The sequence below is a fragment of the Rana temporaria genome, chromosome 4 (genome assembly GCF_905171775.1).
Source record: "Rana temporaria chromosome 4, aRanTem1.1, whole genome shotgun sequence".
Taxonomy (NCBI): Eukaryota; Metazoa; Chordata; class Amphibia; order Anura; family Ranidae; genus Rana; species Rana temporaria.
Genome location: NC_053492.1, coordinates 362,389,868 through 362,404,081, shown reverse-complemented (window position 1 = coordinate 362,404,081; position 14,214 = coordinate 362,389,868). Strand labels below are relative to the sequence as shown.

The 14,214-nt window shown below is 49.5% G+C and overlaps 1 protein-coding gene across 2 annotated transcripts in view; it reads left to right on the top strand.

The window, feature by feature from the left end:
• The first annotated feature begins 9,470 nt into the window (after window positions 1-9,470).
• The window catches only part of RGS17 (regulator of G protein signaling 17), a 140,115-nt gene continuing 135,371 nt past the window's right edge, over window positions 9,471-14,214 (top strand). For both annotated transcript variants that reach the window (XM_040350892.1, XM_040350890.1), the window contains exon 1: window positions 9,471-9,643. The gene's annotated coding sequence lies outside the window, so the exon portion shown is untranslated. The remainder of the gene's footprint in view (window positions 9,644-14,214) is intronic.

The window sequence follows — 14,214 nt, the reverse complement described above, 5'->3', positions numbered from 1 at the left end:
ATCCGCTATTAGCCGGAGCTCAGAAATCACACCGCCATCTCGGTGGAGTCCAAGCCACGCCCCCAGGTTCTAAATTTTTAACAGCCATTGTTCACATCGAGAAAAATGCTCTGGAGCATACACATGACTGTTTTTCACGACCAATTAAAAAAATTGCATTTTTTCTCGTCATGAAAAATGGTCGTGTGTACGCGGCATAAGCGTTGGGCTGTGTTGATTTACACCAGGTGTGGTAAGACTGCATTTGGTGGCTATTTCAGTGCAGTCCCACTGCAAGACAAGGTTAAATACCTTGTCTCCTTGTCTGGCTGGCTCACACCCCTGGCTTGCAGTAGAGTGTGCTTGAAAAAAGTACAGCAAGTACTGCACAGCGGCCAATAGAACCTAATGTGTGACACTTCAATAAAGTTTGTTCAAAAAACAAGTGTAGCACCCTCTGGTGTGCTATGAGTGTTAGTGCAGGCAAATTTATATTTGTGACTCATGGTAAGTTTTGTGAGTTAGAAATTAGGTCAGGGTTACTGCAGGTCAGGCTGGATGGCTCTACTCAGGTAGGTCTCTGGTACCTCCCCCTGGATCTGGAAGCTAGGAGAAGCTTCTAGAATTTAGTAGGCAGAGTTCAGGAGGTTCTAATTTGCAAGGGGAACTTGGACAATCTCTAGGCGGAATGTCCTGGAAGGGTGGTTAGGTCAACCCTTAAATATGGTGGAGCCATGCCAGCAGGGGACTCGGTGGAAGATGGAGTGCTAAGGAGGCTGTTGGTGGCCTAGGGAGGGGACCTCTGTTCAGATCTTCCATGTTGAGATCCTCCATGCATTCTTGAAAGGATCCGTCCTGCACCGAGACGAGTCCCAGGACCAAGGTCACCCCCCCAGACTGGGGAGCTCCCTCAAAAAAGGCCCTGACAGCCTAGTGCTCTATCCTCAGTTCGTCCACTCAACAACTCCTCCTCAGCTGGGCTGACTCTAGGCAATTAAGGAGGCCTGCCCCCTGCCAATCCAAGTTGGGAAATGGTCAGGGTTCCTCAGGAACACCCCAGGTAGCTCCACCTCTCTTCCCCTCCTCTCTTCTAGAAGCCAGAGGGAGGTAACTGAGAAGTGATATTATCTGTGAGTCTACTCTAAGCCACTCCCAGCCCACACCGAGCAAAACAAACAGGCCTAGAAAGCTAAGCCTGCCTAAATTTACCTGCACTAACCAAAAATCTCACCTCTAGCATCTACCTAAGTAGAGGGTGCTACATTAAAGTAATTGTATACCTACAATTTTTCTTTTTCTTTAAGATAGCAATGGCATGCTAACCAGCTCTGTGCAATGTGCTCCTGGCTTCTTCCCCCTGCTGACTGCCCACCATAGCAAGCTGTTCATTGACACAAAGAGTATGACTCGGCCCTGCCCTGCCGACCTCCTCACTGCCTGTGATTGACAGCATCAGGAGCCGATGCCTCCCTTTGCTGTCTCTGAGCCTATGAGGAGGGATTCGGGAGAAAGCCGCTGCTCTTGCCATGGATACGCTGCTCATAGCCCTGCAACAGGTCTCAGGCGCATTCCAGCTAACAGGCGTCTGGCGGCGAATAGACGTGCGCCAATGCGCATGCGCAGATCGTGGAGGTCGTGCACGTGCGCACAGTGACGCTGCTTTGGCGCCCAGTGACCTTTAAAGGGGTTTCAGCTGTATCCACAGCATCCAAGCCGGTTCCAGTCTCTGCCAGCTGTCATCATCTCCCACTCATACCTCACTGCGCTCCTACAGTCACTGAGTGCGTGAGTGAGAAACTTATATAGCGCTGCACATGCAAACTAAATCGCCTCTGGGCGCTCGTTTGTCCATTTCTCCTTTGAACTCAAAAGAGATGGGTTTTGATCATTCTCCTAAAGGTCAAGTGATTCTCCTCCAACCGAATGCTGATTGGTAAAGCGTTCCATAGTCTGGGGCCCTGGAGCGCAAATCTTCGCACTGACCCAACTCCAGTGACTCCGGAGCCAGGGCTGTACGAGAGGTCTCACTCTGCACGTCAGGCTCACCTCCAAGGTATGTGTCAGCTCTTGTGCATGTGGCTGGATCAAGGTTTGGCTTGGGTAAGTATAAAGGGGAGCTGTGAGGGGGAGGAGAACACAGCATAATACATAGTATGAATACGGTAAAAAAGAAACTGCTAGCTTTACAACTACTGAGTTAGCAAACGCATAACTCTGTTTCCACCTTGCAATCTCCTAATCTGATTGCTCTTAATTTATGATCGAAAACCAGTCAGTCTCAGTGCTGTCAACTGATGCAAAACAATCCATATTATTCTGCCCTTGCCGATTGACTCAGTTTAGTCTAAAAAGTTATGACTGTTTGCTTGTATGCAGATTCAATCCTTTTGATCAAATTGCACATTTATGGGATAAAAATCAAAGCATGTATAGGCTAGCCACCATTAGTCTATGAGTGGCTGGCTATAACCTTTTCGGTCCTAAAACTGACAGATCCGAGGTACTCTGATGTAAACAGACGCATGTCCATTCGTATCAGGCCAACAATAGGTCTGCGCCGGTTTTAAGAAATTGAATTGACATGGATGTCCAAAAAATTCTCTGATTTAGCAGAGGGATTGGTGACCAGACCAGATATAGCCTGTGCCTGAAGAGAGGGTCCTGTGCAGTGTTGCTCATCTTACTTTAAAAAAAGTAATTTGTTACAGTTACAAATTACTTCTCCGAAAAAGTAATTGCGTTAGTGACTCAGTTACTACATTGAAAAAGTAATTAGTTACTCAGCAAAGTAACTGCGACTTTTTTTTAATGGAAAAAAAATATTCAAGCAAGTTATCAGTGGTGGATGAGACAATGGAGTCAGGGATGGGTCTGGGCTAGGATAGGAGTGTCACCACTACTGGGGAGGCTTGACAGGCAGGAGAAATATCAGGTATGATAGGAGTCCCACCATTCGGGAAGCTTGACAGGCAGCATAGGGATCAGGACTGTGACAGGAGTCCCACCAATGCTGGAGAGGAGAAGGTTCACAGATGAGGTGTGAGTTTATTTTACAAATAAGCAATACAAAGTTTGTAGTATAAAGTAGGAGAAGGGATGGGTGGGAAGCAGTATATAGTGGAGGGGAGCAGTATGGAGGGGGAGCAGTATATAGTGGACTGGAGCAGTATATAGTGGACTGGAGCAGTATACAGGGGGAGCAGTATATAGTGGACTGGAGCAGTATACAGGGGGAGCAGTATATAGTGGACTGGAGCAGTATATAGTGGAGAGGAGCAGTATACGGAGGGAGCAGTATATAATGGAGAGGAGCAGTATACGGAGGGAGCAGTATATAGTGGAGGGGAGCAGTATAGGGAGGGAGCAGTAAATAGTGGAGGGGAACAGTATATAGTGGAGGGGAGCAGTATATAGTGGAGGGGAGCAGTATAGGGAGGGAGCAGTAAATAGTGGAGGGGAGCAGTATATAGTGGAGGGGAGCAGGGAGCCGTATAGGGAGGGAGCAGTAAATAGTGGAGGGGAGCAGTATACAGAGGGAGCAGTATATAGTGGAGGGGAGCAGTATAGGGAGGGAGCAGTAAATAGTGGAGGGGAGCAGTAAATAGTGGAGGGGAGCAGTATACAGAGGGAGCAGTATATAGTGGAGGGGAGCAGTATAGGGAGGGAGCAGTAAATAGTGGAGGGGAGCAGTATACAGAGGGAGCAGTATATAGTGGAGGGGAGCAGTATACGGAGGGAGCAGTATACAGGGGAGGGGGTGGTTCAGTATACAATGGGGAGGCAGTGAGCAGTATACAGGGGGGAGCAGTATACAGGGGGGAGCGGCAGTGAGCAGTATACATGGGAACAGCAGTGGGCAATATACAGTGTGGAGGGAGAGCAGTGAGCAATATATGGGCCTTAAAATACAATAATAAAATACAATCTAAATAAATAATTATACCGTATACAGTAAGGTGACCAGATTTTTAAAATGAAATCCGGGGACATATTTTTTCTTTACTAGTAATGGCAACAATCAGCGACTCTCTGCCCGTCGCCGCCCGCCTCACAGCCTCTCAAGTCTCACTCTCCAGGCCCCGGCTCCTACTGGATGGGGAGCAGAGGAAGATCACTCCGCCAGGGAAGGCAAGGAGTTAGGCAGGTGGCTGGCCGGGATTTGAGCCAAGGCAGAAGAACATGTGAGCGAAGCTGAATGGGCATGCACCGAAACTGAAGAAATATTCCCTCCGCCCTGACCAGCACATGATCATCAGAAAGGGGCACAGATAATGGGAAAAATACAACCCCCCTATGCTAGTAGGCACAGAGGAGCAGGGGGTGTGTAATTCAAATTTTTTTTTTTTAATTCTGCACTGATTGTCTTTGAAATTGCCCATGCCCCTATTAAATCCAATCTGGGGACAAAACCAGGGACAGTGTCCTCAATCAGGGGACTGCCCCCTGAAACTGGGGATGTCTGGTCACCCTAGTATACAGGGAGGAGCAATGACTATTATACAATGGGGAGCAGTACTTGGGAGGGGGCAGTGACCAGTATACAGGGGGGGGGGGGACATAAAGTGTGCGAAGTGCTAACCACAGTAGGGAGCTGAAGAATTGCACATGGAGGGAATTGCTGCAGGAGTCACTCACCATATAGATGATGGATGGAGGTGAAGCCTCCTGGGGTTGCCATCTATGTTCCTCCTTCAAGGTCCTGTAGAATTTTTAACAGCCACCTGTGCATGCAAGTGAAGATGGCCACACCCCCGCCCTGCCCACCAGCTTGGTCAGCCCCTGTAGCTGCAGGCTGGGAGACAGGGAGAGACACTGTTTATACCTTAAACAAAGTGACCTAGCTACCTTTTCCTGTGGCAGAGGCACTGGCGGGCAAAATATGATATAAAACTGCGTCAATGGAAGTTGTAGCACGCGGTAGGCTGGCTTCGCTGCTCTCCTCAAAGTGACTGACTCCACCCCCCGGGAGCAGGGAGTTTGAAGCACGTAGCCGGTGCCCGGGTCCCAGGACTACAACTCCCATAATCTATAGCAGGGGTCGTCAGTGGGCGGCAGAAAGAGGTCACAGCGTCCTCACTGACATGCGCTCGTGACCAGCGGCAGCCAACTCAGCAATTACTCTGCTGCCATCTAGATGTAATTGCGGTAACGCCGCCCAAGTAATGGGAACGGCGTTGCCGAGAGGGGAAGAGTAATCAGGTAGATTACTCGTTACCCTCAAAAGGGGCAGCGTTAGGTAACAGCGTTTATTTTAACGCCGTTAATTACAACACTGGTCCTGTGTGGCCCCAAAACTTTGCTACTCTGAGGCGTGATGGGTCCCTGTGTGCCCTGTGTCGATACTGGTTCCCAGATGGTGGTCGTTGCAGCGCCCACTTACCACACAGTATAAGCATTTCCAGGAATGTGTGCATTGGGAATAGTTCACTGGGCTGTGAACAGACCAGACACAGCCTGTGCGAAATGAGCCCAAGGCTTTATCCACAAGCCCATAAAATTTGTTATTACACATGTTTTATAGCAGAGAAGTTCCTGCGTAACGATCAGCAAAATACTTGCGCATAGATGCATTAAAACGTGTAAAGACACGTATGTGTACATAAGGAACATTTATTTTTCCCCTTTGTTTAAACTTAAAGTGATTGTAAGGCTACTTTCACGCTGAGGTAGTTTTCAGGTGTTTTAGGGTTAAAAATAATGCCTGTAAAATGCCTGAAAACTGCCTCTCATGCCTCCCCATTGTGAATGTCTGTGCGCTTGCGGGATGGGAAAAAAGTCCTGCAAGCAGCATCTTTGGGGTGGTGCCCTTCACTGCCCATTGGAAAGAGCTTTCCGAAGCGCTACAACATGGGCGGTTTAAATCCTTTCTTCGGCCACTACAAGAGGTTAACCACTTCCATACCAGGCACTTACGCACCTTCCCGCCCAAGCCAATTTTAAGTTTTCAGTGCTGTCACAATTTGAATGGCAATTGCGCGGTCATGCTACACTGTACCCAAACAAAATTGGCGTCTTTTTTTCCCCACAAATAGAGCTTTCTTTTGGTGGTATTTGATCACCTCTGCGATTTCTTTTTTTTGCGCAACAACTAAAAAAAGACTGAAAATTTTGAAAACAATTACGTTTTTATTTTTTTCTAATTTTTTTGTAAATAAGTAAGTTTTCTCTTTCAATTACGGGCACTGATATGGCGGCACTGATGGGCACCGATGAGATGGCACTGATGAATATCGATGAGGTAGTACTGATGGGCACCGATGAGGTGGCACTGATTGGCGGCGCTGGTATGCGGCACTGATGGGCACTCATAGGCGGCACTGATGGGCACTCATAGGCGGCACTGATGGGCACTCATGGGCAGCACTGATGGGCACTCATGGGCGGCACTGATGGGCACTCATAGGCGGCACTGGGCACTCATAGGCAGCACAGATGGGCACTCATGGGCGGCACTTATGGGTGGCACTGATGGGTACTTATGGATGGCACAGATGGGCACTGATAGGTGGGCACTGGGCATGGATGGGCACTGTGGGGTGGCACTGATGGACACTGTGGGGTGGCACTGATGTATCCATGTTGCCAGTCAGTGCCCATTTGTGGGCACTGATTGGCATCTTTTTTTTTTTACTGCTCTTTTTTTATTTATTTTTACTGACTTTTTATTTTTTTGCCCTTCCCTGGAGGTCCAGTGTGGCGATCCGAGGGGGGGCTGCGCTGATAAACAATCAGCGCGAACCCCCCCTGTCAGGAGAGCCGCCGATGGGCTCTCCTCTACTCGCATCTGTGGGGCCTCGTACACACGACAGAGTTTCTCGGCAGAATTCGGCGAGAAACTCGGTCAGAGCCGGATTCTGCCGAGAAACTCTGTCGTGTGTACACTTTCGGCCCGATGGAGCCGCCGAGGAACTCGTTGAGAAAATAGAGAACATGTTCTCTATTTTCTCGTTGTTCTATGGGAGCTCTCGGCCCGCCGAGCTCCTCGGCGGCTTCAGGGCTGAACTCGCCGAGGAACTCGACGTGTTTGGCACGTCGAGTTCCTCGGCCGTGTGTACGAGGCCTCAGACGCAAGTGAGGAAGAGCCATGAACGGCTCTTCCTGTTTACATCGTGATCAGCCGTGATTGGACAGAGCTGATCACGTGGTAAAGAGCCTCCGCCGGAGGCTCTTTAACGAGATCGGAGATGCAGGGTGTCAGACTGACACCCCGCATCACCTGAAATCCTGCAGGACATCAATAGACGTCCAGTCAGGATTTCAGAACCACTTCCCGGACGTCAATCTGTTATTGTAAATGTATATTTTTTAAAATAAAAACCTGAAAGACAAAGGCATAATGAGCTAGTATGACTAACATACTAGCTCATTATGAATTACTTACCTTAGATCGAAGCCCCCGAAGCCTTCCTCGTCTCCCCCTCCGGCTACAGACATCTCCCCCGAGGTTACTTCCGGGTATCGCTGCTCCGGCGCTGTGATTGGCCGGAGCGGCAAAGACGTCACTTTGCTTATGCACGTGGGAGCCATCAAAGCCGGTGATCTGCCAAGCTTGTTCCAGCTATGGTATTTGTTCCTCTTAACAGCTGATGATCAGCTGTTACGTTTGGCTATTTCCGTAGCCTGCTACTGCGCATGCCCGGAGTCTGCGCAGTCGGTTGTGGAACTTCTCGGGTGCTCGCTGACTGGTGCCCTGGATGGGCCGCTCTATTGTCAGTCAGTGAGCTCCTCCTGCTCCGTCAGCCCTATAGAGCCGCACACAGCCCCCCCCTCTCCGATGCCCAGGGATCCCGCATGCCGCGGACACAAAAAGCGTCGGCTTAGTGGGGTGACATCACCCTTCCTGCAATATGTCAGACGGGGAAAGCATGTAGAAGGGGATGGTAGGTGTTGTGTAGGACGGCGGTGTGCTCAGTCCATACAGAGGGGGATCCTCTCTCCTCCCCCATCGCACAACAGACGCCCCTTCTCTCTGCTCTGCATCCTGATCTGCAGAGCTGTGTTCCTCTTAACAGCTGACGATCAGCAGTTTCGTTCGGCTATTTCCGTAGCCTGCCCATAGCCTATTACTGCGCATGCCCGGAGTCTGCGCAGTTGGGTGTGGAACTTCCCATATGGTGGAACAAGGATGTTAAGTCACCGGCATTACCCATTCACAAAACCGGCATTCTCAGTGCGCCTGTGCCGTTGTCTACGGCGGGCATGCGCCATAGACATCAGTGCATTATTTTTGGCAAATATCTCCTAAACCAGGGGTCTCCAAACTTTTTAAACAAAGGGCCAGTTTATTGTCCTTTAGACTTTAGAAGGGCCGAATTGTGGCCAGCAGGGGCAAAACAAAATCGGCATCATTGAGAATAAAGATGGCCTCAGGTTTGGTGGTGAATAGGAGGGGTAGTGCCCCTATTAATAGGAGGAATAGTATCCCATCATTGGTATTAGTGGAAGAAAGAGTGCCCCATTGTTGCTGTCAGTTGGAGGAATAGTGCCTCATATCAGTGGAGGGAATAGTGCCACAAGGGCCGGATAGAAGCTAGCAAAGGGCCCTATCTGGCCCTCGGGCCGCAGTTTGGAGTCCCCTGTCCTAAACCGTGTAAACCCGAGCGTTTAACTCTCGGGCAGCCCCAGTGAGAAAGTGGCTTTCATGTGCTTTCCCTTTATTTCAATGGAGAGGGGCACTTTTTTTAGCGCTCAAAACATGCTGCTTGCAGGAGTTTTTTCACCATTTTATTTGCACCCCCTTTCACACTGAGGAGTTTTTCAAGCAGCTTTTGCGTTAAAAAAAAGCGCCTGAAAAGCTCATGAAAACTGCTTCCCATGAAAATCAATGGATGCTTTAACACTGAGGCGGTGCACTGGCGGGGGCCAGCCAGCGCACCATCTCAGTGTGAAAGCATCCATTCATTGTAATATGAAGCAGTTTTCATGAGCTTTTCAGGTGCTTTTTTTCAACAAAAAATCTGCTTGAAAAACTCCTCAGTGTGAACGGCGTGCAAATAAAATGGATGCAGAGAGAAAGCCAATTTCATGTGTGAAGCGTTGTGGGCTATTGATGTTTTGAAGTTTCTATACATATTCGATGCTTGGGGTGAAAGTATTGGGTGCACTTCTCTCATATAAAGCTCTGCCTCCATCCTTTCTATTAAATAGTCATGTTTATTTGTTGCATTCTCTGAGATTTCAGTGACTGGGCTCTGACTGAAGCGACAGCCGTATTGCCGCTCCATCCTCGAGCCTCTAATGTTGGATTCCTCCTGACAGACTCTGACTACACAACCCTCCCACGTTCGGCTACCTATGCCGAGGCCGTCGGCAGGAACCTGCGGCGGCCACAGCAGCGTTTTGAATGGGGAAGGATGTGTAGAAATGGTTGTAACCTTCTAGCTAAAGGATGTTCTGCAGCTCCCCTGCTGCTCGGCCGCGCATGCGCGCAGCATCCGTGCCCCCCCCTCTCTCCACCACCCCCTCCTCTTTGCCTTCTCTCTCTCTCACACTCTATTACTCCCTCTATCTTCTATGCTTCTCTCTCTTTCTCTATTCCTGCCGGCTGGGTGCTTAAGCTGGGCGGATGGCAAGCATACAGCTCGGCTAGAGAGCAGCCAGCTTCTCCCTGGACAAGCCCTGAGCAGGCAGCCAGCTGCAGCAGACCCCCATCCAAAGCCAGTGGGTAAGAGCACAGCTCCCCCTCCCCCTCCTTCTTCTTCTCCTCCCCTGTCATCCCTGTCCACCTTTACCTTTCCCATCACTTCCATATCTAGGAAGTCCATACAAAGTGCATTGAATGGTGCAGTTGCTGGCAGTCTCCTGTCATGCATGTTGTGATTTGTCATTCATTGTGATGGGGCATGTGCTGTTCCTGCAGTCCCCCCCCCCATGTGTAGATGGCAGTGGGCAGTGTGGCATGTGGGGATTGTGCATTTGTCTGGTTCTGCAGTAGCCGGATTTGCTCCTCCAGCATCATCACACCAGCAGCGGCTGGGGACGGATGAGGAGCAGATATTTAGCAGCTGCAACAGATAGGGGAGGGAGACAGAGGGAGCAACAGAGGGGGGCTCACAATCCCCATCATCAGGAAACATTAGAAAAACGTGAGAACTGGAGGCGGCGGAGGAGGAGAAAGAAAAGCAGAAAAGGGAGGTGTGCGTCCAGAAAAAAAAAAACACAACTTCTACCTATGGTACCTATAGATTTCTGTTTCTGGGTGCGGTGCAGCCCATCATCTTTACCGTCCGCCTCCTGCCAGCCACCAATATTCCAACGTGATAATCAATAAGCTGTATACGCGCTCACGGTGAATTAAGGTCATTGTCGATTTCCTAGTGTATCACGGGGGGGGGGGGGGGGGGGGGGGGGAGAGATGCGTAGTATTTATGTCTTCTGTAATGCATTGCAATTAAACTAGAGGAGTGCCTAATGGATGTGCCCGTCTGTCCTGGAAAATCCCTGTTCGATCATCGTATATGGCCAAGACGACAAGAAAATATTAATAGATGTTTAGGAATTGGGACTGATGGATGGGTTTGGGGGATCCTGTGTATCCACAGCAGGGAAGAATGGGACAGGAAGATGTCTGATGCTTGAAGGCCAGGGAATAAAGAGCATTTTTTATATTTACCAGTAAAAGCGTGCAAGGTTAGGGATATCGCATACAATGCCAAAGAAGTGGGCAGGATGTGCAGGACGGGAGTATGGTGTGTATGATGGCGGGTAGTTTGTGTAGGAGAGGAGTGTGAAATGGATGATGGCTGGCAGTATGTGCAGGAGGGGAGTGTAGAGGGTATGACAGTGGGAAGTATGTGCAGTGGAGGTGTGCAGAGGGTATGACAGTGGGTACTATTTACAGAAGAGGAGTGTGGAAGGTATGACAGTGGGTAGTGTGTACAGAAGAGGAGTGCAGAGGGTATGATAGCAGGCAGTATGTGCATTAGAGGAGTGTAGAATGTATGATAGTGGACAGTATGTGAAGGAGAACAGTGTGGAGGGTATGACAGTGCACAGGCAGCATGTGGAGGATATGATAGTGGGCAGTATGTGTAGGAGTGGGGTGTGGAGGGTATGACGGCTGGTAGTTTGTGCAGGAGAGGAGTGTGAAATGGATAATGGCTGGCAGTATGTGCTGGAGAGGGGTGCAGAGGGTTTGACAGCCATACAGTATGAGCAGGTGAAGAATGTGGAGGGTATTACGCGAGCAGTATGTATAGGAGTGGAGGGTATTACATGGACAGTATGTACAGGACAGGACTGTGGAGGGTATTACATGGGCAGTATGTACAGGACAAGCGTGTGGTGGGTAGGATAGTGGGCAATATGTGCATGAGAAGAGTTTGGAGGGTATGATAGTGGGCAGTATGTGCAGGGGATGGGTGTGGAAGGTATGATAGTGGGCAGAATGTGCAGGAGAGGGGCATGGAGGGTATAATAGTGGGCAATATGTGCAGGAAAAGAGTGTGAGGGGTATTATACAGGCAGTATGTACAGAAGAAGAGTGTGGAGGGTATGGAAGTGGGCAATATTTACAGGAGACGAGTGTGGAGGGTATGATAGTGGGCAGTATGTGCAGGAGAGGAGTGTGGAGGGTATGATAGAGGGCAGTATGTGAAGGAGAGGAGTGTGGTGGGCATTACACATGCAGTATGTGCAGGAGCAGGGTGTATAGGGTATGATAGTGGACAGTCTGTGCAAGAGAGCAGTGTGGAGGGTATGGTAGTGGGCAGTATGTACAGGACAGGGGTGTGAAGTGTATGATAGTGAAAAATATGTGCAGTAGAGGTATGTGGAGCATATGATAGAGGACAGTGTGTGCAGGAGGGGGTGTGGAGGGCATGGTAGAGGGCAGTATGGGCAGGAGAGGGGTGTGGAGGGGTATGATAGTGGGCAAGAGAAGAGTGTGGAGGGTATGATAGTGGGCAGTATGTGCAGGAGAGGGACGTGGAGGGTATGATGATGGGCAGTATGTGCAAGAGATGAGTGTGAAGGGTATGATAATGGTCAGTATGTGCAGGAGAGGTGTGTTTGGAGGGTATAATAGTAGGCAGTATGTGCAGGGGAGGGGTGTGAAGTGTATTGCACAGGCAGCATGTGCAAGAGAGGAGTGTGGAGGGTATGATACTGGGCGGTATGTGCAGAAGAGTGTAGAGGGTATTAGACAGGCAGTATGTACAGATGAAGAATGTGGAGGGTATTACATGGGCAATATGTGTACAGTAGAGGAGTCTGACAGGCATGTTAGTAGACAGTAAGAACAGGAGAGAAATGTTGAGGGTATGGTAGTGGGCAGTATGTACAGGAGAGGAGTTTGGATGGTATAATAGTTGTGCAGTATGTGCAGGAGAGGAGCATGGAGGGTATTATAGTCAGCAGTATGTGCAAGAGAGGAGTGTGGCAGGTATATCAGAGGGCAGTATCTGCAGGAGAGGGGTGTGGGAGGTATGATAAAGGGCAGTATGTGCAGGAGAAGAGTGTTGAGGGTATGGTAGTGGCCAGTTTGTGCAGAAGAGGTGTGTGGAGCGTATGCTAGTGGGCAGTAGTTGCATGGGAGGAGTGTGGATGGTATTGCACAGGCAGCATGTGCAGGATAAGGGTGTGGAGGATATAATATTAAGCAAAATGTACAAGAGAGATGTTTGGAGGGTATGATAGTGGGCAGTATGTGCAGGAGAGGGGTGTGGAGGGTATGATAATGGGCAGTATGTGTAGAACAGTGTGCTGGGTATTACACAGGAAGTATGTGAATGAGAGGGGTGTGGAGGGTATGATAAAGGGCAGTATGTGCAGGAGAGGGGTGTGGAGGGTATGATAATGGGCAGTATGTGTAGAAGAGTGTGCTGGGTATTACACAGGAAGTATGTGAAGGAGAGGGGTGTGGAGGGTATGATAAAGGGCAGTATGGGCAGGAGAGGGGTGTGGAGGGTATGATAATGGGCAGTATGTGTAGAAGAGTGTGCTGGGTATTACACAGAAAGTATGTGAAGGAGAGGGGTGTGGAGGGTATGATAATGGGCAGTATGTGTAGAAGAGTGTGCTGGGTATTACACAGGAAGTATGTGAAGGAGAGGGGTGTGGAGGGTATGATAATGGGCAGTATGTGTAGAAGAGTGTGCTGGGTATTACACAGGAAGTATGTGAAGGAGAGGGGTGTGGAGGGTAAGATAAAGGGCAGTATGTGCAGGAGAGGGGTGTGGAGGGTATGATAATGGGCAGTATGTGTAGAAGAGTGTGCTGGGTATTACACAGGAAGTATGTGAAGGAGAGGGGTGTGTAGGGTATGATAAAGGGCAGTATGTGCAGGAGAGGGGTGTGGAGGGTATGATAATGGGCAGTATGTGTAGAAGAGTGTGCTGGGTATTACACAGGAAGTATGTGAAGGAGAGGGGTGTGGAGGGTATGATAAAGGGCAGTATGTGCAGGAGAGGGGTGTGGAGGGTATGATAATGGGCAGTATGTGCAGGAGAGGGGTGTGGAAGGTATGATAATGGGCAGTATGTGTAGAAGAGTGTGCTGGGTATTACACAGGAAGTATGTGAAGGAGAGGGGTGTGGAGGGTATGATAAAGGGCAGTATGTACAGGAGAGGAGTTTGGATGGTATAATAGTTGTGCAGTATGTGCAGGAGAGGAGCATGGAGGGTATTATAGTCAGCAGTATGTGCAAGAGAGGAGTGTGGCAGGTATATCAGAGGGCAGTATCTGCAGGAGAGGGGTGTGGGAGGTATGATAAAGGGCAGTATGTGCAGGAGAAGAGTGTTGAGGGTATGGTAGTGGCCAGTTTGTGCAGAAGAGGTGTGTGGAGCGTATGCTAGTGGGCAGTAGTTGCATGGGAGGAGTGTGGATGGTATTGCACAGGCAGCATGTGCAGGATAAGGGTGTGGAGGATATAATATTAAGCAAAATGTACAAGAGAGATGTTTGGAGGGTATGATAGTGGGCAGTATGTGCAGGAGAGGGGTGTGGAGGGTATGATAATGGGCAGTATGTGTAGAACAGTGTGCTGGGTATTACACAGGAAGTATGTGAATGAGAGGGGTGTGGAGGGTATGATAAAGGGCAGTATGTGCAGGAGAGGGGTGTGGAGGGTATGATAATGGGCAGTATGTGTAGAAGAGTGTGCTGGGTATTACACAGGAAGTATGTGAAGGAGAGGGGTGTGGAGGGTATGATAAAGGGCAGTATGGGCAGGAGAGGGGTGTGGAGGGTATGATAATGGGCAGTATGTGTAGAAGAGTGTGCTGGGTATTACACAG